This window comes from Pholcus phalangioides, unplaced genomic scaffold (genome assembly GCF_987345545.1).
Source record: "Pholcus phalangioides strain wild (caught in Gottingen) unplaced genomic scaffold, Ppha-v1.0 ptg000042l_1, whole genome shotgun sequence".
NCBI classification, from domain to species: Eukaryota; Metazoa; Arthropoda; class Arachnida; order Araneae; family Pholcidae; genus Pholcus; species Pholcus phalangioides.
Genome location: NW_028301628.1, coordinates 30656868 through 30684848, shown reverse-complemented (window position 1 = coordinate 30684848; position 27981 = coordinate 30656868). Strand labels below are relative to the sequence as shown.

General features: G+C 35.2%; 1 long non-coding RNA gene across 1 annotated transcript; it reads right to left on the bottom strand.

Annotated features, from left to right (window-relative positions):
- Nucleotides 1-752: 752 nt before the first annotated feature.
- Nucleotides 753-27186, bottom strand: LOC149064792 (uncharacterized). Its single transcript, XR_016195736.1, has 3 exons — nucleotides 26892-27186; nucleotides 25575-25680; nucleotides 753-1475 (listed from the first exon to the last, which is right to left on the bottom strand). It is a non-coding gene; the product is annotated as an uncharacterized LOC149064792 (long non-coding RNA).
- Between the last annotated feature and the right edge of the window lie 795 nt (nucleotides 27187-27981).

Genomic DNA, 27981 nt, shown 5'->3' with positions numbered 1-27981 from the left:
TCATTCATTCATTCAGTTTGTATGTCCATTAATACAAATGAAAGTCATTTGACGTATTTTACTATCAACAAAATCCACACCAAAAGTCAATCCCATCACAAATATATCGAAAAAATACCTAGAGAAGAAAAATTCATAATTCATACAGAAAACGACTCGAAATTTTAAAAGGAAAAATTCACAAATTCAAAATTTCTCTATTCAACATTAAATATATTTCACAACAGAATATAAAACATATACATATTCGACAAATCGATAACGAAAATGCGTGTAATCGACCTAAAAGTTCGGACACAAATTCTTTCTTGTGAAATTCTATTATTTTCCTCCTCAGTTACTAAAAAATAAATTCCGAGAACATTTTAGATTACTTTCCACCAACTTTAATATAAAAAAAAAATATAAAATAAAAGAATTTCTCGTCATAACGGGATTGGATAGGGAAGAAAAAACAGTCAAGAATGCGCTAATACGTAAGGAACTTGTGCATGTTTTTCTCCTTTATATATTTCTTTAGCACAACTTATTTCCTCACAGACCATGTTATCACAGTTTCATGTCGAATTCTAACTGGATGTTAACGTCTTTTTCCTCCCTCCGTTTTCCGATAAAAAGAACATATATATATAATAAAGTTTCTCTTCGAATAGTGGAAAAATAACTGGGGGGGGGGGGGCATTCCGAATGTGAAATTTAACGGAAAAAACATTTGCTCGGTAAACGAAATTTATTCGGAGCTGATTGGTTTCTGTGTGAAGAGTCTTGTGTTTTCTTTCGTCTCTTTACACCAACCTTTATTTCCTCTCCTTACGAGAAATATTTTGGTTGAAAATAATTAAATTACATTGAATCCGAGGAAGTTTTTTTTTTATTTCTTTCTCAGGGATCTATTCAATGTAAAATTCTAGTTAGTTCCGTTTTCTACATTATGGGGTATTGAGGAATTACTGTATTTTCGTTTCTTGTACGGCTCGTATAAGTGAATATTTGGATGAAAAAATGAAAGAAAAAAATTTTTTTTCATATTTTGTACATGTAATAGTGTACGTAAATCGTGTGTGATGTGAAAGTGATTTTATTTAACAGTATACGTATCCATTGTTTTGATTTGCGGAAGAAAATAGCAACCAAAACAATATCATACTTGAATCTGCTAGCGGCTCTGAGAAGAAACGACGTGCATAACCCCCTCATTGTGCACGACAATGCAAAGACTCATGCTGCAGGAGCTGTGTCTGATTTGTTCAAACGCTGGGTTGGGAAGTGCCTTATTAACCCCTCATATTCTCCAGATTTCGGTCACTACGACCTCGACCTAATCTCTGACGATGAAGGAGCCTTTTCGTAGGATTCGCTTTAGAACAGTTGAGACGTTCTTCAGGCAGTAGATTGCTCTTTCCTCATCATCCAGGGATTTGGCAGTACCAAAGTTATTCAAAGGCTTCCGCAATGCTGGTGGCCGTATCGAAGGCCTGTAAAATTTAAAACGTGGTGTTTAGGACGTTGCATTATATTTCATCATGTATATACATATTTTTTATAATAGCATGTTTAATTGGGTTGATGTATTTTAGAAATATGTGACATCCATATTTGTTATTGGCATCTCTTTCTCAGCAACCCCCGTTGGGCATTTTGCCTGTTGTGGCCTTGTATTTTATTTGTATACTGTGTGTATATGTGTACGTAGAAACTATATCAATCGCACCCCGTATTCGCGGGGATTACGTTCTGGAGGCAACCGCGAATAAGGGAAATTAGCAAATAACCGGAAAATTGTAGGGTGTGTTTTTTTTTTACGTACATCTCGTTTATTAAACATCATGAGAAGAGCAGGGTGACGCAGAGGAAGAAGGAAATGTAAAAGAGGGTGCAGTGGTTGTTGGCGATGTTTTCTGAAAGAACATTGGGATTTCTGTTTGTCGTTTCTTCTTCTTCATATCATCAAGTATGTTGGATTATGTTTCTACATGTGAAGAACGTACTATGGATAGATCTATGGCATGAAAATAATCTATTGCTGATTTGAACTTGCGAAGCCCTTCCGCCATGCTGCTCATGGTGAACTTGTCTTCTACTTCTTTATCCCAATCTTCCTCATCTGGTACCGCTTCAGATTCAGGAGCAGTCAACCGCATTAATTCCGCCTTTGTCAATACCTCTAAATTGCTATTAATTAGCTGTTTGACTTCTATATGCACATCATTAACCCTTCTCCACCCACCATCGATAGCGTGATAATGTCTTTCATAATTTCTTGCGCACATAGCGGAGAAAGGTTAACCCAACCCGCGCGCTAGTCGATTTTCTCCATTAAGAGCTGCCACGGCTCTAGTGATAAAAATAATGGCATTAGCGATAGTGTAATTCTTCCATACCTTAAAGACATTTTCTGCATTTGCATCTTCTATTGCGAGCAAAATCATCTCCATTGAATGACGTGTAGTGAGCCTTAAGAGCTCGCATTACCCCCTTATCAAGGGGTTGAATGATAGATGTAGTATTAGAAGACATATAAAGGATAGATAGATAGAACTGCTCACAACCCCGGACCGATACAAAACACCCAACTTCCGTTACCTCAAAAGAGACAGAGTTGTGTCGGAAAAAGTTAGCAAAGATTTATAGTGGTTGCCGCCTTCCCCTGTGCTCGCAGGTATGGAATCACTCGCGTCCTTCACCCCATGAAGACAGCCATCAACTCGATGCAACGTACAAGCCATTTGCCTAAAAATTGATAGCTAAACCCAATGACCAAGGAGAAAAATTGCACGTGCGCCCAGTGGCACACAAGGGACGGAGACCGCAGCCTGGGATTTCGAAAGAAGTGTGGAAAAGACTTGTGGGCCAAGTAAGAAGAAGTTGGCATGTTGAAGTGGGAGAGATTCGAGAATGGTCTAAAAATACACAATATATACAGAATATATATACATCGCCTCCACTGTGACGGGAAACGAAGAAACAAAGCTTCCGTTCACAGTGCCGGACAGTTTTGTTTCCCTTTCCTTTTACGGAATATGCAATATAAAGGACTTCCACACGATCGGCTTTAAACTCATCGACATTTGTTTCGACAATAGTTTCTTAAACCTATAAAACTAACCTTTACTTGCATAAAATTCTGATGAAATAGAAGTTTCACCAGCCCTTTCCTTCATGGAAGAGTAAATGTTTTCGCTTTATTCCGTTGCAATATTACAATCAATGGGAATACAGTCAAACCTCGTTAGTGCGTCACCCGGTTAACACGTCACTCCGCTTACCGGGTCACTTTTTTGGAAGTAACAATCGTCCTAAGGCAGGAATTGGCACAGCTCTGGCTTACTTCGTTGAATGAGTCACTCCGCTTACTAAGTCACAGTTTTGCTCTTCCAAGAGTGACTCATTAACGAGGTTTGACTGTATCTTTTTTTGTGGCAGTGTTGTATCCACAAAAAACAACAGCATTTTCTGTACGAGAAACACGTAGATCTCGTAGGAAATGCAGAGTTTTCACTGCCACAGGTGCCAGCTACAGCGGATCGAATTTCAGATTCCTTGTTCTTGTTATATATCACCGTGGATTCGATGATTCCGTAATGACTTTCCACAGCAGCAATTGACTTTTTTCCGTCAAGCATACTCAAATATATCCAATTTTTGTTGGAATGTTTTGTTTCTTCGAAGCGTTATCAGTAGCACTAGAAAAATGAGCCATCCTTATCAAGCAAAACTCAAATTTTGCAAACAGAATACGTAAATGACGATTATTAATTTTTTTTCCAATGAAGGAAATAAAACAAATCGCGCATATGGGGGGGGGGGGGCAACTGTAGTTTTGCTACGACTACTCCTAAAAATTCCACTTAGGTATGCGCACAAGTTTACTTTAGAAAAGAGAAAGATACTTAAATTTCCTAAACTTCTCACGAATCCCGCGGGCCACAAACTCATGTAACTTAGTGACATCTTAATAGAAGAGACCAATGGGAACCCCTCAGGAATAAAAATAATTGAATACTTTTATTTATTCTGAAATTATTTCTTTTTCTAATTATTAATTTCGATTAGTTCTGAAATAATTTGATTTGCTGATTCTGAAAATGTTTTTGATTAATTACTGGTTGAATTAATTAATTATTTTTACAATTTACTTTAAATAATTCTTAAATTATATATTTAGGCATAGGTCTGAAACTATAGTATTTCTCAATATATCTTGAAATCATTGCTTTCAATAATTATTCAGTCGCTCAATCAATTATTCAGTTACTCTTCAATTGATTGTGAAAATTCTTCTATCAGAAATTACCAAATTATTTCTCTCGTTGATTTAAAAGTTATTTTTTTAAAAATTTTGAAATATTTTGTTTCAAAAAATTCAAAAATTATTTCTTTTAATATTTCTGAATTTTCATCGATTCTGGAATTATTTATTTCATTAACTCTGTGTTTTCAATTTTTCCCGGGGGGAATTATATTTCTTTCCTTTATTCTAGAAAATTATTTCTTTCATTTATTCTAGAAAATTATTTCTTTCATTTATTCTAGAAAATTATTTCTTTCATTTATTCTAGAATTATTTCGTTGATCAATTCCGAAATCATTTCTCTCGTTCATTCTAGAATTAATCGTTTTTTAGCGTTCTCAACCACATTTTCTGAAAATGATCGGTGGGCCCCAACAAAAAGCTCCGAGGGACAAATGTTGCCCGCGGGCCATTGTTGAAGACTCCTGATATACGAGTATATAACAGCTAATTTCTGAATTTTCTTGTAACTGGCACTTACGTAAGGTTTCCATAGTGATGTTGACATTGGTGAAGTTGTTTTACCTCAGCCACGATTCCCCTCCTGAATCTTTACGAATTTTTCAGAATAACTATTTTTTTTAATGTATCAAAAATAACAATAATCTCAATGCTACGATAAGTATTTTAGTGCAAACTTCACTTTTTTTGTGTCAATGAATCGGTTGAGTTTTCATCAATTTTTGAAATGTGCTATGGACTTTTCTCCCACCTTGCATCTGAAGACTTCTGTGATTCATATTGCCCTCATATTTAAAAACTTTCGACTCGAATCCCTTGAAAGTGTATTTTTTATGGTTTCGTAGGAATGCATTTACAGCGATTTACGAGATTCTTTTTGAGAATATAATAAAAAGCAATATACGTATACGAAAAATAGAGGGGGGCTTTTGGAACATGTATCATGGTTTCTTCACAGTACAGATCAGCGCTGTTTGATTCCATTCTTTATTTTTTTTTTCTAGGAAAGCCAATCCTGAAAGCAACGTTTCTTAAAAATTTCAAGCTTGGGGCATATTTATTGCTTGGCAATACGGGAACAAGTTTCGTATAATTTTCCACTTTGAATTTTCATGTCGTCTATCACCGAGGAAAAGATATTTAAAACCGGTGCTTGTTGATGTAACGTAATGCACGAGTCGAAATTTTATTGGTTAAATTTTCTTCTTTTGAAATTTTTGGTTTTTCGCTTGCGATAAATATGATTGTATCGAGTTCTTTCCCAGAAGGAATATTAGTTTTTGATCTTGAGCGAAATAAAATGTCGCGAAAATTTAAAGTAAAAACTTTGACTGATATCGAGGATTTTTTTTAACATTCTTTTCTGCACTCTATGAATATTTCTTATGAAATTTGTAAGATATATTTCCAGGATTATGGAATAAAAGTTACTTTTGTATGAGATTATCTTAAACTTATTTCTATTTTTATTTATGCTAGAATGAAATTCCAGAAATTTCGAACGCATTTATATCAGTTAATTTCATTTTAGATTCCAAGTGAATATTTTGACTTCAAAAATTTTAAGTCAATAGATTATTTTCATGGTATAGTACGTTCTTCACATGTAGAAAAATTGGTAGAGGATGCCTTGTCAACATACTCCAACATACTTGATGATATGAAGAAGAAGAAACGACAAACAGAAATCCCAATGTTCTTTCAGAAAACATCGCCACCAACCGCTGCACCCTCTTTTACATTATCTTCTTCCTCTGCGTCAACATGCTCTTCTCACGATGTTTAATAAACGAGATGTACGTACAAAAAAAAAAAACCCTACAATTTTCCAGTTATTCGCAAATTTCTCGTATTCGCGGTTATCTCCAGAACGTAATCCCCGCGAATACGGAGGGCGACTGATATAGTTTCTAAGTACACATATACACATCGTATACAAATAAAATACATGGCCACAACAGGCAAAATGCCCAACGGGGGTTGCTGAGAAAGAGATGCTCATAACAAATATGAATGTCACATATTTCTAAAATACAACAACCCAATTAAACATGCTATTTAAAAGATTTAAAATTAAGATTAAATTTAAAAGTAAAAGTAAGATTAAATTTAAAAGTAAAAGTAAGATTGAAATTTTATTGTTCTCGGTTATAGAAAACCCATTTATCATTAGCAATTAGTAATTGGTTAATTTTGGTTATTCAATAATCATAGGAAGCACAGAGCAATCGGTATCTTGGATTGAAAATTTTAGTATGCTTATGCACAATCTGTATCACCACCACGTTTTAAATGTGGTGATTTTGTTACAACATACAGGGTGCAGCTTAAATTAGTAAATACTGTAGATTAAAAATTCATAGAAATCGAAGGAATTGGTGTATTTGAATGGGATACATTTTAATGACATGTTGAAACCCATACAAACATACTTTTACAATAAATGCCCTAAAATTTTAAATCCTGTCTCAAATAAACATACTCTTACAATTAATAGATGATATTTTCCGGCTTGAAATATAATGATAAATTGAATTCTCTGGGGATGTTATGTCCAAATATTCGTTTCGGCATTACATCTAGAAAATTTAGTTCCTCTGCATACTCTTACAATACCCTAAACTTTAAAATTCTTACAATTGTACGTATATTGTCACAACGTTTGTATGTACAACCAAGTATACAATGTGTAACGATTAATGAACTTACTTTCTTACTTACTTTTATATCTTTCACATATGGGCATCGTCCGTGATGTGGAACAACGCATAAGACTGATAATCAGATAATTATGGCTCATCAATGTATGACGTATCAAAGAACGTGATATTTGCCCCACTTCGATTTTCCAAACATTAATAACATTATTAAAATAACATATTAAATTGATAATTCAGTTAACAGAGTTGTAGAAAATGAAGCACTATAAAAACAAAGTTCATAAAAAATTGAATTCCGTAAACGTAATCTTTTCATTATCATCACGAAATATTAAAATTTTATAACCAAATTAAGGAATTTCATAACAAAGAATAGTTTTAAATTGTTTTAAGTAATCATCAAATCCAATTAAAAGAAAGAAACGTATTCTTCTGCCCCAGAAAAACTAAATAATGCGTAATTATTTCTGATTCTAAACAATCGTGAAATACGAATCGTATTCAAATAGGAAATAATACTAATGTTGAAAAAAAAATTAAGATAACATTGTTCTGAGATAGCACGATATTTGCTTATGGTTAATTTGGACAAATCGCGGAGTATTTACAAAGTAAACGAATTCAATTAGATTTCCATGCAGAGATAATGAGTCCTTTAGAATGAGGAAACACATATCCTCCCGAAATATAAATAATAAGCAGATTCATTAAAGACTCCCATTTTTTCTGAATATCTAAACACGACATCGCTAATGAACGCACGTATAATGAGAAAAACTTTTGAACTCCAGGAAGCAAACAGAGACGATCTGATTATTTGAGTGATTTCTAATTGCCAGTATGCAAATATCAATGCGATTTCCTCTCATTTTCTGATAGATATTTTTGTTATAATTGAATTTCACAACATCGGAAATTATCATCCCTTGAGTTCAAATTCCAAAAGATGAACTGATATCAATTTGTACTAATTGAAACTCGCCATCAGGGGGGAAAAGTGTGGCTTTGTGTGAATTCAATCAAGTTATAACTGATGAGGAGCTCTTTGAAATTCCTTCAAATTAAGTGAGGTTCAATTAAGATAAGAGCTTTCATTCGAAATCACTGGAGCATCAAAAAAGTGCGTGTTACACTTCTCAAATTGTCTATTTCGCTGTTCTTAAAATTTAGTAACCAATGGTACTTCCTAACATGATAATTAATACAAAACATTTTCCATACCGTTTTATAATATTAAAAGGTCTCTGAAGCCTTAACTGTTCTAAAAATTTAACAGAAACATGGTGCAGTAGTCAATTTTTTTCATGTTTTCTCTACACAACTCCCAGAAGTTGCGAACACATTGGTATAAAGATCAATACACGATTTGTTACTAAATCAATAAATAAAAATAAATTTTATTTATTAAAACTTATCTTATAAAAAAATAAATTTTATAAATTTGTTGTTTAAAATCTATCAGAATTAAAGTATTGATACATTAAAACGCGATTTTTGAGGAAAAACTCATTTTTATAAAAGAAAGAAAGGTTTAATACAGAAAAAGAATCAGTTTCAATTTCGAAGATAGATAGCGCTGCATGAAAGTCCGACTGACTTATTGGAAGAATTTTTTCTTCAATTACTTCTGTATGCCCGGAACTCTCGCGAAGCTTTAGCCAGTGATTCGCGGCTGATGAAACAACTTCGCCAATAGCTTTTTATCCACCGATTTCAACATGACAATGTAAAAACATGAAAGTGCCAGCAACAAGAAAAAATTCAGAAATCAGCTGTTAATTGCCCGCCCTGCATTTTATAGGATTCTGATTCGCGTATTTCCAGTGATGGCTCGTACTGCACCCTCTATCGACAAAAATTCCCTTTTGTAAGAATAGCTATCCGCATTCAAATATACCGATTCCTTTGATTTTTTTGAATTCTTAAACTATTTACGCATTTATGCGACACCCTGTACATAGACAGTGGCTATAATTCACCTGACATCACTCAAAGACATTTCTAGCTCGATCTAACAATCAGAATGACGCGAAATTCTGTTTTAACTACGAAATGCATGGAACAGATTTCGCGAAAAGTTCCAAAATGCACCGATATACAGGGTGATTCAAATAGTTTTCTCGTAAGACTACCACTGTGTAACTGCACACTTAAGAAGTGTATACTTCCAATTGCAAAAGTTTTCGAATGACATGCGGTTTCTTTAAATTACGTAATTTTTTGGGGGGCTTGTACACTTAAAAAAAATAGTTTTGTGATCTGGAAATGTGCCGACGATCATTCTATTGATCTGTAGATGTGCTGTCCTCGAATGAATGTATATTGTCACAACCGCAACGATTTTATTTATATTGTCACAACCGCAACGATTTTATTTATATTGTCACAACGATTTTAGGTATCACAACGATTGTATGCATATTGCCACAATTATTAAATGTATATTGCCACAACGATTGTATATGTAACGAATTATACGATGTATAACCCTACGAAAGCCCCTCCCCCCCCCCCCCCGAATCTCTCCCCTTGTCTTTCAAAATTTTCTCCGGCACGACCATAGACTAAAGATATAATTATACTAAAGATATAATTGTATACTATTATAACTCTGTGGGCACGACTGTGCCCTCCAGGGCAATGAGCTAAAATTGCGTAAGCAACAGAGGCTGGTCATGCTCGATCTTACTGTTCTGTGGATGTGCCGTGGGTCGTTTACTTGCTCTGGAGCTGTACCGCTCGTCACTCAAATTATGAGTAAATATTCCATGAGCCGCTGGGGTGATTGGGGACTGTGCTGCGGATCACTGAAGTGAACTTGAAATGTGCTGCAAGCCGTTCAAGTGATCTGGAAATGCACCGCGTACACACAAATTTTCTTGGAGCTTTGTCGAGGTTTACTTAAGTGATCTTGAAACACGTCGCGGGACATTTAAGTATTGTAGAAGCAAGGTTGTCAAATTTGCTCTCCGGGTTCCTCAGCCATTCCCCCCGGGTTGAGTCTTTTTCGTGGAAAATTGTTTTGTTTTCGAAGAAAATGTATTGCTTTCAGGTTTAAATTTTATTTTAAGCTTAGTTTATGTATTCCAAAAATTGCTGCATATGCAGTGTTTATAAAATATGTATATTTTAAAAGTATTTTTGAAAAATTTTTTTGGGAGCAAAAATGTGATAAATGTAATTTCTTTGAATCACCAACACTTTTTCATATGTAATTCTTCTGACTACGTTTTTTTATGTAAGCATTTAGTTACGAGATTCACATATTAAAACGTTACAAGAAACCGCAAACCGAAAATGTAACTATGAATGATATAATACACAATAATTTTTCACACGCACACAACCCTCTGTAGAAGTGCAGCACGGATAACTTCATTGATGTAGAAATGTGTCGTGTGCCGCTTGAGTGTCTTGGGAGTTGCGCCGTGTGTCAGTTGAGTAATTTAGAACTACTCCCTGGTTCACTAAAGTGACCTGTAACACCTTCTTTTCTTTCAAATCGAGCACTATGGGAATCTATCGACATCTGTGGGCAATTTACTACCTAGTAAGTTGTGCCGAAAGTGGAATAAGTGTCTGCACCTAACAGTCTGAATGTGTATCTAGTGTTGTGGTTGATTTTTCAGCGCAATCTATATTTCAGAAGTTAAGTGAATGAAGTGTAATGATCAGATATTTTTAATGTTTATAGGCCTGTTGCTCTCTATGGAGATTTTGAATAGGGAGATCGGATATGAGTCCATCACTATGATCACTCGACCATCACAGCGGCGACCTGTAACACTACTACTTCTAAACCAGGCATGTACTTCGTACATATTCCTCTGCGAAACTTCTAACGAATTGGTACATGTTGGAATGCGTGTGTATGCATAGTGAATCTTCCGTGAAGTTTGTTTCCGTGCAGTGCTTGTTATGTGTAGTCCGGCCATCTGCAATGAATTTTTTAAGCTACGAGTTTTTTCTCAACTCATAGTGAGTGAAGTGCAATGAATGAATATGTTGCTGTCTGCGGCAAGACTTTTTAACGGGGAGATCGGCTCGCATTCACGCCTCGAAGTTGGGAGAACCACAGTAAACCAACTTCAGCCGACCACCACTGCGGCGACGGTGGAGTTTGAACCCGGATCCTGGCGATGCGAGTCCATCACTATGACCACTCGACCACCACAGCGGCGGCCTGTAACACTATAAACTTTTATAAAAGAACCTTTACAAAACCTTTATAGTGTAGTGGCTAAACATTCATTGTCCCACTAAAAGTTTGACAGATCTTTGCTTGAAAGAAAACAACCACCAATAAGCCATTTGCTTACATTAGTTCGAATGTAACCGATGCGCTTATTGGTAGAACTTTTCAAGTTTTATAGAAGAACTTTTACTGCGCAATACCGACCTTATACGAGTGCAATACGAGTATCTCTTATATTTTTCTTATTTCATAAATAATCCTTATTACTGACTTTGAAACGGGAGAGAGAGAAAAAATCCAAAAATTTGATTAATGCTTCTCTCTTAGAATGTGCTGAGAATTCGGCAAAAATAAGATCTCACGACTCTTTCTTCTTTAGGCAAAAAATATGCTCCCGTAGCCATAATCAATCAATCATCTATGACACGATGATTACCGTTCTGTTACCCGTTGTCGAGCAAAATTATTACTCACTGACGTTACTTTGCTTCTTTTTGTTATGCAAAAGCTCGAATAGCCACTGAAATTTTCTTTTCAAGTATTCTGAAATCTACGAGTGATAAGCAAAAATAATTGCAGCTTCGTTTCCTTATAAACTGCGTCATTCGATGAAACATGTCTGATAAAGATTCATTGTAAGAAATGAAAAAATTCAGAAAATAATTGGTTTCTCTCTCTCTCTCTCTCTCTTAAACTGTAGATGAAATCAGTAAAAAAGTACGTGTCACGATTTCACAACGAATGTGATGAGACGTCCTCGTTTGAAGGATCTGTTTCGATCATTGAGTTGCATCAAGAGAAGGTAATGTATATAAAGGGTGTATTAAGTACGGCATTTCACTGGCGAATCGTTGATCCTCAAAATATGCTTTCAATTAGGAAAAGTATCCAACGTATAGTAATCAGATATGTCATTCATGACGCGAGGAATTATGTAGCTATTGAAATAAAAAAAAACTTACCTTTTTATACAGTCCTTGTGTGCCCCAAAACCCAATTGGAAAGTTGTTGCTTTGTCTCTCCCCTGACGCAAACTTAAAAAGAAATTCCACGTTTCTAAGTGCAATATTCACTAAGATATTTGAATTAGAAAAACGGAGGAAAGTTAATAAAAAAAAGCATCGAATGCTTGCAAAACGGTTTATCTGTATTTAACACTATTTTTTCCAAACTTTCCTCCATTTTTCGAATTCGGATATCTCAGTTGATACTACTTTTTTACAAGGAAATAGTCCAAAAGTGTCATCCTCAAAAAGTTTCGAAAAAATTACCACTAATTCTACTCATTAAAATATGCAAAAAAATATAAAAATATCCGGCGGAATTATGTCACTCAAAAAAAAATTTCAAATAGTAATATTTTGAATGCCAATAGATGCCAAGAATGACAAAAAAATCCCACAACCCTATAGTGTTAGTGACGTCATTCAAACTTCCACGCTTAGTATCCAACAGAAAACGAAAAGGGAGACAGGGTGGGAAGAAAATTTTATGGATATCGCCAAGAAGATCACGAAAAGCGACGTATAGCCAACTGTTGTGAATTTCTGTAATTTTTTGCAGCTTTAATAATTGAACTCCACCACTAATTCGTTTGTTTTTCTGTATTTCTGGGTGAGATGAACGTTCAGACGATCAAAAATTTACTTTTTAATGCAAAAAATATTAAAAAAATTAAAATTAAGGAAAACAATATCTTTACATGCTGTTATAATCAATTTCTGTTAAATTCAATCCTATTTGAAGGCCAACTCAAAAATTTCTTTTTAAGAAATTCATTGCGACCCACTCTTTAAGTCTTGTATTGTGAACCTTTGGCCCGCTGACTAAATGTGGCCCTGGGTGTTACGATATGGCCTGTACCACTCAAACCTAATTTAGTAAAAATTAACTAAGCGGCACATTTACGGATCGCTTAAATCACCCGTGACACAATTCCAGACCATTTAAACGGCATGTGGCTATCAAGATATTTATTGATAGTTGTCAATAATGAAAGAGAATCAATGGAACTTGTTCAGAATAAATAGTTACATGGTTGACAATATTCAAAAGAGTTAATGGTAGTTGTTAACATTTAAAGAGAGAGAGGGAGCATTAAAAATTGAATCAACAGTTGCGATATTTAAAGAGAATCAATAGTTGAAATATTTAAGGAGATTTAACTATATTTGGTGAGAATCAGTGCCAATCGGTAATATTTGAAGAAAACTGGCAATAATTGAAAATATTTAGAAATAATTAATGATAGTTGGCATTACTCAAAGATTAATAATGATATTTAGCAATAATAAGCAATAATTTGTAATATTTGGAGAGAGTCGGCGGTAATGGAAATCTTTAATAGTAAATGATTGTCAATAAAAGAGAATTAATAGAGAATTGATATTTAAAGAGAATTAATAGAGAATTGATATTTAAAGAGAATTAATAGAGAATTGATATTTAAAGAGAATTAATAGAGAATTGATATTTAAAGAGAATTGATATTAATAGAGAATTGATAGAGAATTGATATTTAAAGAGAATTAATAGTTTTAGTTTTGTAATATTCCGGAAGAATGGTTTTAGTCGACAATATTCTAAGATAATATTTATTATAGCTGACAATATGATTTTGAGATGAATTAATGATGGCTAGCAATATTTTTCAAGGAGAATTGATGATCGTTGGAGGGAAATAATCAACGGTAATTGACGATTATACAGAGAATCGGAGATGTTCGGCTGGAATTGACAAGAAGATTCCGGTTTCGTTACATTGCAACCTGGTCATTCAATTTATAAGTACGGTATATTGCAATCCATTATCCCATCATTATGAGCCTTGACCTAGCTGATGTGGGGTTGTGTGGGTATCACGACCACTTCGCATCCCGAAAGTCCAGGTTCGATATCCCGAAGTGGCACTGCGATGCCCGGCTAAAGTTTGATTTCTGGGTTTTTTTGCAACTTTTAGACGCAAATGATAGCCAATCTCTCCGCAAAAAGCGCACAACCGCAAAAATTATTACTTCATCCTCTCACGCCTCTTTCACTTCCAAGGTGGAAGCTTCATGGCAGCAATAAAACACATAACACTTGCATTTTATCTAATTCTGAAAAAATAGTAGGCTCAGATTTTTTTACCACAAATGGCATTCGCATGTTCCAATTGGTTGATTTCATATTGATGTTTGAAATGAGTCATAGAGAGAGATCGAGGTACGCAAGTTCCGCTAAAAAAAATCCAAATTTTGCGAAAAAAATATTTCCGAACTAGAAATTTCGCATTTATTCGGGGGAAAAAAATTTGAAAATTTTGCATTCGTTCGCTTAAAAAATAACTGATCCGAAATTTCGCATTCATCTTCAGAAATATTTTTCAAATCAAAAATTTTGTGTGAAATTATTTTTGAAATCGAAAATTTTGTACTCAAAAACGAACTGAACTAACGACACTAATTTTTTCACAGTTTAATCACGAGGTCATGTAAAATGCTGTACTTGAAAGGAAAGGGTCCCCCCCCCCCCATATTGATGTCTTAAAAAAAACCCCAACAAATTACCACTGTTTCAGCACATTTAAATATACACAAAAATGTGAAATAATCGGGTGGAATTATTATAGGTCAGTCAAAAAAATTGTAAATATTAATATTTTGAACGACGCGATAGAGGCTGAACTTAAAAGTCCGTCAACCCTAGAGTCTTAGATTGACGTCATCCAAACAGCACATGATCAGGTACAGACCAGAAAAATAGAAATAAAACTAGTTTTAACAGAGAAGCTGGAGGAAAGAAATGATGAGAAAGAGAGAAAGCAGATTTTTATAGATACCGCCAAGAATTGCAAGAAGCGATGAGTAGCCAAATGTTATAATTTTAATAGTTTTTTTTGTGGCTTTGATAATTGCATTCAACACTAATTTTTCTTTTATGTGTTTTTGGGTGAGATGAATGTACTGAATTATTTTCATAATTTTTTGAGGACGACACCTTGGAACACTTTCTTTGTCACTTGTGTTTCTAGTTCTAGAATTCAAGCTCTCAGCAAAATTAAAACATATTTTCACTTCAAAAAAGTGTAAATTGTCAAGGTTTCACGGAAATTTTTCCCATTTTTTACTCATCAAAACTAAGAAATTTCGCACTTATCGCATCTATTTCGTAAATACGAAAACTACGTATTCCTAGTCATAGGCTTTTTGCCGACCCTGTGTCTATACATTTCTTCAGTGACATCGTTCCTAGGTGATGGACATTTGCTGCGACCAAGACAAAATGAAGAAAAATGGGAATATACCGAATTTTTCGGATACCGCATCGCATCGGAAAACAGGAATGCTCGTACCGAATGTCAGAGAAAGGGAGAGAAGAAATGAATCTTTTGTGTAGAGGTAGAAAATATGAGAATCCGTCTGTGAATAGTTCACGTGGATGCGTCTGGACTGGATTCGAATAAAAGTCATGAAATATATCTTTCGACTTTTGATCCCAATAAACGTATGTATGTGATTTGGCGATTCTTTGTCTTTAACGTTATTTATTCAAGAAACTTCTTTTCTCTCTTGAGCGATTCTTTCTTTACTTGCTTTTATACATAAGGAATAGAGTTCTTCCATGCTTATAAGATGATTCAATGTGTATTTCTGGATAGTTTAGTTGATTTCGCTTACCTGTTTCTATTCTTATCATTCTCTGTCAACTGGAAAAGAAGAATAATAAGGTTGTGCTGATGTCATATGTATACAGGGTGTTTCGTCAGAAAGGAAAAATAATAAAAATTCGAATAAAATGTGAAAAATTATCACCAGGAAACTGGAAATTCTTCTGTTGTGGTTGAACCTCTCAAAATTGATTATCAGAGGAAATATCTGAATTAAGACCTTGTACACGGATAGCTTCTCGATTTACCCCAACATGTTTATAGTATTTCTTTTTAAACGTGTCAATTGTGTTACAATTTACTACCTCCGGGGGTAAGCTATTCCATTTATTAACAACCCTATTAGAGAAAAAAAAACACCATAACCTTGCATTGTCCTTCACCAATCGATACTGGTGTCCCCTTGTAAAAGCAGTCGATTGGCGGTGTACTAAAAGTTCATGGTCCATCCCATTGAAAATTTTGAACACTTCGATCATATCTCCTCGACACCTGCGTTCATCCTATGTAAACATATTCGAAAAATGAAGTCTCTCTCTTCATAACTCAAGCCCTGTGTGCCAATAAGGACACGCGTAGCTCTTCTCTGCACCCCTTCAACCAAGTCCATGTCCGTCTGTAGGTATGGTCTCCAAAACCTTACAGCATACTCCAGTCCAGAACGAACTAAGCCTCGAAAAAGCGGATGAATGACTTTTGGAGAACGCGAAGAGACCTTTTCGAAAATGACAAGGTCGTTATTTCCGGGGGGGGGGGGCACGATGATGATGATGATGTCAATTCATATATGCATATATACATTAGATCACAACGACGCTGGAGGGGGGGGGCAATGACCCCCCGTATCTCCGCTCATGCTCTCAGCAATTCTTTTTTTTACTGACCTTATACATAAGGAACAGAATTCATTTCCACAGGTTCAGTGTCTGTTTCTGAATATTTTAGTTTATTTCCTTTATCCTTTCTATCCTTATCATTCTCCTCTATAAAATAGAAAAGAAGAATGATAAGGTTGATCAGGTATACAGGGTATTTCGTTGAAAAGGAAAAAAAAATTCGAATAAAATATGAAAAACTATCACCGAGAAATTTTTCTGTTCAGTTGAACATCTCAAAAATGATTATCAGAGGATATATGAGAATTATGGCCTCCATATAAATGGCTTCCAGTCAGCTAATTATCAATTAGTAAAATTTCCTTCGTTTTACCGAAAGGAATACACGCCGTAACTAATGAATGATAATTCGTCGAGATATCGGTGATTTTTTTTGCCTCTTTTCAAAGTCGTGAAAATTTTTAAGACTTGACACGTAACAGTGGACAACCAAAACTTCTAGATGTGTGCTAAAATCCTTTCCCTTACAGCCAGAAAAATTGTCGAAAGCAAACATGAAGTAGCTAACTATCGCTAAAATTGCAGAAAAATCGTCGATGGAGGGAAATAGAGGGCTACACGGCGGGAAGAGAGAGGCAAGTCACACACACACACACACACACACACTGTGCCAAAAATGTAATTCACCAAGGTCGGACGGCAAAAATTACAGGCATGTTCCGTAAAATACAGGTCCATTCCCAACACGTTTCTTGCCCGCGAGTGGCGGAAATACTACGTATCTGACCCGCGGACTCAAAAGGTTGGGCATCCCTTCATATAAACGAAACTATGTCAGCGTTTATTATACTACTTCATATGGTTTTTCCCACTCAATAAAATTATGAATCACTGTGGTGTTCGTTACCATAGTCAAATGATTCAAAATGATCAAAGCATTATCAAATAATCGTCGTCACTGCAGTTATTTTGTGCTGTTCAACGTACTACGAAAGGAAATAAATCGTATATTCTTTATTAAATTAAAAGACCGAAAGTGAGTTTGCGTGAATAAACAGTCGGTATCATTAGATCAAAAGCATTCATCCTGCCGTATGATCCATTATTCATAAAGCCTGGCACTCTATTCAATGGCACATATCTCTCTCTCTCTCTCTTATATATAGCTTTGAGATATTTATCTCCTGAATAAAAATACTATATTATGCCTTTGCAAGGGAGAAATCCACGAATTCTTCCATTTGTTCTGTCCCAAAATTAAAGATGCCCGAGGAATTCTCTGTATGACATAATTTCAAAGCAATTCTCTACCACTATGTATTTATAGATGGTTGAATTCCAAAAACGGGACGAACGTGAACGAGAACGTGGAGAATGTGAATTAAATTGTCAAAGGGAATGCCACCAGGTATTTATTTTACAGGGTGTCCCATAAGTTCTAACTCGGCATTTATCTCATCAACCGTTTGTCGTAGAGGTATGGTTCTATTTTAAAAAAGTGCTGAAAATTTGTTCAGAAGTCATTCTGTACCATTTTTTGAAAGGATTCCACTCGTGATCCGGCGTGCTGGCTGTTCTTATGTGCTTCTTAAGAGTTATTGCACTATATCTAATGTTGCCAACAACAACAAAAAATCTACGTTTATAAATTCGATATTCACTGAGATGTTCGAATTCAAAAATCGTAGGGAAGTTGGGATAAAACAGCAAAAATGAGGGAAAAAGCGCGTTGTCCATTAGTTTAAGCTGTTCTTTTTCAGACTCAACCGTACATGTACCTCGTAATCATTTCTCTGAGGAAATTCACACGAATTAGTACATGCTGGAACGTGTTGTACGTGTGGATATATGCGTGTCCCTTACACTTTTATTTGTTGCAATTATGCTTTGTTCGTGTTCTACTGGTGTTCCCATCTGTCTTCGATATGGCTGATGCATGCCTGAATTTTCATATTACGTAAGCATTGTGTTGAAGGTCTGCCTAATCTCTGCAGAGAGACTTGAAATTTTAGACTGGCTCGGATTCGCATCTAGAATTTAGAAGAAAAAAATGCCTCTTTCACTCACGGACGCTGTACAACAGGCATCTTCAACCTGTTGCTCGCGAGCACCATGGTGCTTGTCTATTCATAGATCTGCTGCAGTAAAACAGCTCTTTAACCACGAAAATGTATCGGTTTTAGACTGATCATTGACGAGTCCTGACTTGAATTCTATCAGGAATGTATGGGAGGGGGGGGGCATACTTACAATAAATGTGTTTGCAAATGAAGTACAGAATTCGACTGTTGATGACTTCGAGCTCTATCGAGGAAGCATGGTACAGTTTTAATGTTGAAATCCCACAGAATTTAATTAGATCCATGGAGTATAATGTGTTTGGGTGTGTTAGAAAAAAATATATATATTAAAAGCTATTTTTAAAAACATGCTATTTTTGTAAATCTGAATACTCTCTAAACTTTTGACAGACATATTTTGTGTATTTTCGATACAATAAATATTCTAAATGTTCTTTTGTAGAATTTTTTCTATAAATGTATAAATGCTTCAGGTAATATCCATTAACAGGTGCTAATGTTACTCACCGTATTTTTCTTATTTTAAGAAAAAATGCATTATATCTAAACTTTTCAGACGGACTTGTATAAATCGAAATGCCTCAGGTTGTTGGCCCGCTATCTTCGTGGGAAGTTTCAATTTGTCCCGCGATGTCTGAAAGGTTGAAGAGCACCGCCTTAAAGTTTGTAAGCGTTTTCTCGAGACACCCTGTATAATGCAACGCTATTTAGGTAATATATCTCTTCCACCACAATTTTATTCCGGAGCATGCTTCGTCTTTAAAGGCAGCCGAATCCTTACGCATTTATTTCTATTCCAAAAACTGACATGAACGACAAGCTCGTCTAAGCGTTGTTATGAGTAGGGGAATCGAACTTATCGGACCGAATGCAAATCCGTCTCCGTCCATGACATGAGAGGACATGAGAAATATTGCTTTCGTGTTTATTTTCGCTCTTGGAACTAAACTAACATGTGCACATGAATACGAACAATACATTCCGAGCAGCACAAAGGAACTTTACATGTGTGTGTGTGCATATACGTATATAGTATGGAACTCCTGAATTATTCATACGCACAAGTGCATAGGGCGTATTTCTGCTTGCAGCAATATGTTTCTCCGGTTGTGAGAAGCTGTAAATTCGGTTATCTCCTTGTCCCGCGATGAAAAAAAAGAAACCTTTTTACGAACAAGAACAAAAACAAAAATGTTTTCTCAAAGTTTCTGTTCGAAGAGCTTTCAGAAATAACACATTTGTTGCATAATGTTTGAAATTGATGTAAATTTTGTGTTGTATGTGGAAAATAAGTGGATGCGAGTTTCTTTGAATCTGTTTTTGCTACAAAAAACGTTCCACATCCGGACTAATAGAGAATGTTCTGAATATGAAAGATATACAGGGTGCCTTATAAGTTCGCGCAAATGCTGTTAAAATTCAGAAAAATTGAAGGAACTGATATCTTTGATTGGGCTTGCGATAAAGTTATTATCACGAAAGGCGAATTTTTTTTTTGTTCGGTTCGAAAAAACGTGTAGTTAAAATTTTTATCGATAGAGGGCGATAAATAAAGCAAATAACCATATATACATGTATAGTTATTTGATATATATATATATATATATATATATATATGCAAATCATTCTTATAAATGCAGGGTGTACGATTAAAAGTTCATTTCTGAATTTTCCTGTCACTGGCGCCTACATAAGGTTTTCATTGCTATATTGATTTTGATATATTGCTTGTGATATTGATTTTGGTGGATAAAGCACTGCTGGCGAAACTGTTACGTCAGCCACGAATAGCCGGCTGAAGCTTCAAGAACGTTTCAGATAAAGAATAGATTGAAGAACGTTTCATGTAAAAAATTCATGCAGCGTCCTCCATTGATAAAAATTTGAACTAATTTTTTGGCTACCAAAAAATAAAAAATTCACTTTGTGAGAATAACTTTTTGAATTACATTTATCGGAGATTAAATTGCCTGCCATTTCAAGTATTTTGAATCATTAAGAGTTTTGCCGAACGATAATTTTATTCATCTTGTATTGATTTAAATATCTATGATTGTTGTCACTCTCAATTGTGTGCAATTTTATGATGTCCGGGTTTTTTGGGTATCATATCATCAGCTACTTCCCCACTCTATGACATTTTCCCTTTATTCTTTCGACGGTGTTGTCTCGTGTTTTATCTCGATGAGCACTCATTTAGCAAAGATTTGTAAACAATACATTCCTGCCTCCTTTCATTCTCTACACATACATACACTACTCTACACATACATACCACATACATACACTACTCTACACATACATACCACATACATACACTACTCTACACATACATACCACATACATACACTACTCTACACATACATACCACATACATACACTACTCTACACATACATACCACATACATACACTACTCTACACATACATACACTACTCTACACATACATACACTACTCTACACATACATACCACATACATACACTACTCTACACATACATACCACATACATACACTACTCTACACATACATACCACATACATACACTACTCTACACATACATACCACATACATACACTACTCTACACATACATACCACATACATACACTACTCTACACATACATACCACATACATACACTACTCTACACATACATACCACATACATACACTACTCTACACATACATACCACATACATACACTACTCTACACATACATACCACATACATACGCTACTCTACACATACATACACTACTCTACACATACATACACTACTCTACACATACATACACTACTCTACACATACATACACTACTCTACACATAAATACCACATACATACACTACACAACTTACACACATGCTCAAACTTGTCTTTCTCCTTCACATACAACCCCTTGTTATCTGTAAGTCGCCAAACAGCCTGCCAAGGCTAGGAGGCGACAGAAACGTTCAATTATGGTCTGGTCTGGTAATTTTGGACAATTAATATGGAAGTTTTGAAAACTAGCAATAACGATCCCGCTCATCCCACAAAAAGCGGACATTATATTGGGATTTCTTTAGAAATGAAACGTTTACAAAAAAAAGTAGATTGTTAAAAAAAATTCATATTTGGTAGAATTATATTATTAATTTCCTTTTCTTATACACAGTATAAGTTCTGTCTCAACGAAGAGAGATCATTGATAATTTTTGTCGCACCACGGTCATTTTCTACACACGAGGGCTAATTAGACCGGGACCTACAATTTATTGCAGACACGGGTTGTGCTGCTTAGGAGGAGAAGGTCAGGACGTGCAAATTTGCATGAATACTTCTGAAGCGATGGAATTTTGTTCCGCAAAAAAAAAAAAAAAAAAAAAAAAACAGTAAAAATGCACTGATAGGTAGCGCTGTGCTCGTGAAACGTGGAAATAAAATTCGTTCGCACAATGGCAACAACAGTCAGCATACGTTGTCAGTAAGAATTTCACGATTCATGCAAACAGCCCTAACACGAAATCAGAAAGCAAACACCTACAACTTACGCAAGGAACGTTCAATATACGTTGTCCACCGCGTCAACAAATTGTCAGCTGAGCCTCCACTCAGCGAGGACACTCCCCACTTTCAAGTTTACCAATTCCAATATGTCTGAACCAAAAAAAAAATCGTATTTTCTCAACGATATTTCCCTCTACATCGTTCTTCATTATCAAACATCCGATTTCCGATATCCATGAAAAAAAAAAAAAATCTCGTCAACTTATGGATCAATCGACAAAAAACGAAATTGTTGTATGGGAAAAGAAGTAAAGACTGAACCCGGTAAACATAGAAGAAGATCCGATTCTCCAATATACATATAAGTCAGTCGAGAAAGGGTTTTTGCTGGGGAAAGAGGAAAAAAAGTATCCATGAATAAATGACGTTTAAGACAAAGATCGCCAAATCGCATACGTTTATTGCGATCCAAAGCCAAAGATAAATACATTTCCATGTCCCTTTGTTCCATTCGGAAGAATTACACATTATCTTCCCTTTTATCTACGATAACTTTTATTTCTCCTTCTTTTTGCATTCAAAAGATCCATTCCAATGAAATCTATTCCTATCCCCTCATCTCATTTTTCTATTTTCATTGATATGTTTTTTATATAAGACGGAAGAGAATGTCATTTCCTTTTTATGTATATAAAAGGGCATCCGTTCCCCATATGGGAGATATTCTGAAAGGGGGAATGATATCTATACCTTACGGATATGTTCAGAAATAAGAAAAATTTTTAATAATATCGCGAATACATTTTCTTTCTTATTCAACGTAAATTCAATTTCTTGGACAAAATACAATTTAGTTGGAAATCCCAAAATATTTCCTTCTGCGAGTACACTGAGTGGACACTTTATAATGAATACCTACAGTTTTAATTCCTTTGCGATCACATTGAACATTGAAGGACCGGACACACCCCGCTTTCCATCTCAAGGAGATATAGAAGCGCTCCCGAAAGCTGGGTGCATCCGGAATTTTGTTATATATATAATATATATAAATTTGCGTAACATTATAACAAGTCCGACTACAAGTGTATAAATCAACAAAATATGATAAATCTTGGTCTAAGCATCGAAATCTAAATTGATATTGTAGCGTCCTTAGCACGTCAGGAACTCGATAATCAAAGTTCTATTGGTGGCAGTCCGTCCGGTCCGCGTTGTAGTCGTGTAGGTCGTACAACGAGAAATCGGTGTCATGTTTGCGTCATACGGAGTACTGGTTCACGTCAGCCAACGTTCGGACACCCAGGTGTTTTAGCTCGTTCTAGGTGCACATATCTGTTTCATAAGTATCCCACATCTTAATTCTCCTGGGAAAATAGGAGAATTTCATCATTCCCGAAGTTATATCGGCTGGCTAGCTGGATTATGTCGACGTTATCACTAAGTTTTGCCAGAAAGTCGGATGTATATCTCCCTACTGGGACACACATATTAAAAAACGTTTTTTGGAAAATAGTAGAATAACAGGGCTTGAGTAAACATACAAACGTAATTTCCCATGTATTGAAAATTTTCATATTCATATTTCCGGCATAAGGGAGACGCTAGCTTTTATATCTAATCATATCTATAATCTTACGTCGTATATACATCTTATCCGAAGTTCTTATTTGATAGGCTTGTTTTTGCAGCACAATATCAAAAAATAAAGCATCTTTTTTACCTCACGTCTCTTGAAAGAAGCAATTTTTTTTAACAAAAAATAAAAAAAAATGCATGACATAAAAAGCATTCAAAAGTCTTTTATGAGTGTTTTTATTTCTCTCCTAAGAATCTCATTAAATTTGTGCACAGGCCGTGAAAACAACCGAACTCAAGGCACCGGAACATAATTTACATAAGAGAAGATAGAGGATTCGCGATAAATTTAGGTTTTTCACTCACCAACGATTACGATGAATCAAAACTCCCAATGCGTTCTGCGTACGCATACCATGCTCTTCTTTATCATCATCATCATCATAATAATAACCAAGTACGTTACGCGTTAATAATACCGGTAAAAATTCCCAGAGAAAAATACCCCGTTAATTTTTGTCTCTGATGTACACTGACGAAACAAATATCATCCCTCAAGGAAATGGATTCATTCAACGAGATGACACAATCCATTCTCATAACATGGCGAAAGGTCGACGACAACAAACCTCCATCTTCCCTTGATTTCAACATTGAAAGCCGCAGGAAATTCTTTTCTGACAACGGGAGGCACACTCATGTGTTATAATACCCAGTGTTATTCCATTAACCATTTAATTTGCATTTTCTACCACTTTCCTCACTGACATTTCGAATTCGGTTCTGCTGTAAGTAGCACAACTAGAGGAAGAGGAAGCCTTTGAATTATTAGGGAACTTCTCCGGACATCTTTAATTTTCGGCGAGGGTTAAAACAAATGGAAGAATTCATGATTTTCCTCCGGCAAGAGCATAATATGAATGTATGGAACGAGATAAATATTTCCAAGCTATATCAAGAGATGCGCCATTAATTCTTGAGTACGAGCGTTATGAATAATGGATCGGGCTGAGGAATGGATGCTGCTGCTCTCTTGATCTAATGATTCGTACTGTTTATTCTTTTGTATACTTTGGTTCAGTAACGAATATACGAATGAACTTCGTTATCCATTAATGAACTCGATGGTTCAAAGCGGAATAACTTCGATTTCATGGGTTGTAGATCTTTCACGTTCTGTTGTACACATTTCTGAATTTTTTGTATATGTTATTGCCAAAGCCCGAAGTTGGCCAATTCGCGAAATGACCAGCCCAGTTGACCTGGCCAACGTCCGAAATTCGGGCTTTTGCTGACCTTTATATATCGATTCCTACACATCCTTATATCGATACCTATGGTTCGGGGTCACCGTCGTGTAGGCGTATTTTTTGTGTGGTAATTAAGGATATTTATAATTAGCCATAGTTAACGATAATCATTATGGTTAGCTATGGGAACCCTAGTGATCCATATATAAGGCTGTATAGAGAACGACATATAAGGGCCGGCAAAAGCCCGAATTTCGGGCATGGCAGGATCAACTGGGCTGGCCAGTTCACGAAGTGGCCAACTTCGGACTTTGGCATTAACATACACGTTTCTGATAACTGACTAGTAGTTTATTCATTCTCGGTAGACGCCACTTATTAGAATCATGGATAAAATTATCTTTCAGTAGTTATAGTTATCAATTGGTTATTGTTATCAGAAACCCCGAGTCCCGATGTAATTACATTAACGGCGTGCACTGTATAATCTTATACTAAGTTATACTAGTTATATGAATAATACACACACACACACTCGTGTACAATGCCCATTGTTATTCCAATTAAACATTTAATTTGCATTTCTTACGATTTTTCTCACTGGCATTTTGAATTCGGTCTCCTATAAGTAGCATGCTGGAGTAATAGGAAACCTTTGAATTAGTAGAGAACTTCTCCGGCAAATCTTTAATTTTCTGGAAGTTAAAAAAAAAAAAAACTACATTTTTCCACATATTTCTATATAAATATACGAACGAGGCAAATATTTACAAGCTATATTAGGAGATACACCATTGATTCGTTCATTAATAAGTGCGAGAGTTATGAATAATGGATCGTACTGAGGAAGGATTCTCTCTTGATCTAACGATTCGTATTGTTTATTCTTTTGTATGCGTTGATTTAATAATGAATAAAGGAATGAACTTCGTTATTCATTAATGAACGCGATTTCTCAAAGCTGAATAACTTCGATTAAATGGGATGTGGACTTTTCTTGTGCTACTGAACTCATTTCTGATGATTGACCAGTAGTTATTCATATACCGGATAGAATAGCCTATTTTTTACACAGGGTAAGCTCCCATACTCTGGAAATTAGTTAAATTCTAATTTGAAGGAACAATATTATTAGTTTCATGTAATAAGCATATAAAGGGTGCTCTAAACTTTGAAAATCATTCGTAAAAGGAACAAATGATGAGATAAAAGATTATACTGCTCAACACTGGTTTTGTTCTCGAAGAGATATTGCAGTGAAATTAGGGGTTTTCAAGAGAAACTTGCGGTTTCTCCAGTTTCCTCCAGTGAATTCAAAGAGATTTTGAGGTTGCTGATTTTTCGAATCTGGCATTAGTTTTGTCAGATCGGCCCTGCTTTTTGAAAAAAAGTGAAAATTAAATTTCAATAGTAATTCCCTAAATCACATTGAAACTGTGCCTTGTAAATAAATACAGTGCATCATTGACAAACATATTTCAGTGATTTTAGGGAGGTTTTAGAGCTGTGATTCCGAATTTGCCGTTTGTTGGCTCTAATTTCCGAGATATCGTGAAAAATCAAACATCAATGGTAATACCTAAAAACATTCAAAGTCCAATTTACCGAAAACATTCGTCTCCGGCAACGATTTGTTTCAATTTTCTATTATTACTGTTTATTTATGTGAAATAAATCGTTGACCCCACAGACAATAAAAAACACCTAGCTACTATATCCTGTTTTAAGAAGAAATAATGTTCAATGTTCATTCGTTCACATTATGTTTTGATTCAATAAAAATTATTTTTGCTGTAATTAAAATTTTGTATTATTCTTATGGAAGTTGTGTGCGTTATTAAACAAAAATATATATTTCTCAAATATTGGGGTGGGAGCAGCAAAATTTTAACGTTCTTAAAATTACCTATAACTAAGCGTCACGCTTATACAGATGTTGTTGGATGGCATCTTTCAATGTGGCCAATGATGTTGGTTGATCGCGGCATTCCTCTGACTTCAAATATACCCATATCCAAAAGTCGCAAAGTGTCAGATCTGGAGAACTGGATAGCCGTGCATGCGGAAAGATCAAGGACCGATGATACGATCCTCCCCAAATGTGCAGCGTAATAAATGTTTCACAGGCGTAACAATATGCGGCAGTGCTCCAATATTGCATGAGCGTTACTGTATGAGTTATTTACCCTGCGCAGCGAATATGATTCGCCATACTGGGCTTCCCTGGAGGGAGCATTTATTTTCTCAATGTAAAAGAACAAAGATTAACAAAGATTTGCATCCTAATCTTTAAAAGGTTACTGTATGCACAGCTTGTGTGCTTGAAAATCTCGAATAATGATGGTTCTCGTAACACTATTGACGGAAACTTTTTTTACAACAGTCTCTTTGACTTCCCCGAAGAAATGTTGGCCGATTAAAAGAAATCATCTGTAAAGCCATACTAGACTGTGACTTTTGGCTGATGCAGAGGTTGTTTAAAAAAATGCACGTGTTGGTTTTCTCTACTCTTAGAGAAATTGTCTATTATGACCCTAGAATCTCCACAGAATCCAGGCCAGTGGACTTGCTAAGCGTGGACTGGGTGACGAATTGATATAATTTTCAGAACATTTTCATGATTTTTTTTTCAAAGAATTTATCAATTTAACATCAGCTTTATTTGATATTGCAGAAGCTGTGATTACAACTCAGAGGCATTTATATGTCTTTTTTTTTCGCGATTAATCATGTATCTCATTTTTTTTCATAATTTCCTCTGGTATTGCCTTTATTGTACATAGCTTGCAGTTGAATTTTCTCCCTATTTTTAATGTCAGCAATATGGTTATTTTCCGCATTCTAGATTTTTATTCTTATAAATTCATTTTTTTTTTTTGGATGAACAAATAATGCATCAAATGCATGTCATATTGCAATTGATGTGATTACAATATAGAGATAGTGTGTGTCATGTCTTCATTATAACTTTTTCTCTGGCGTTCTTGATTATGGTT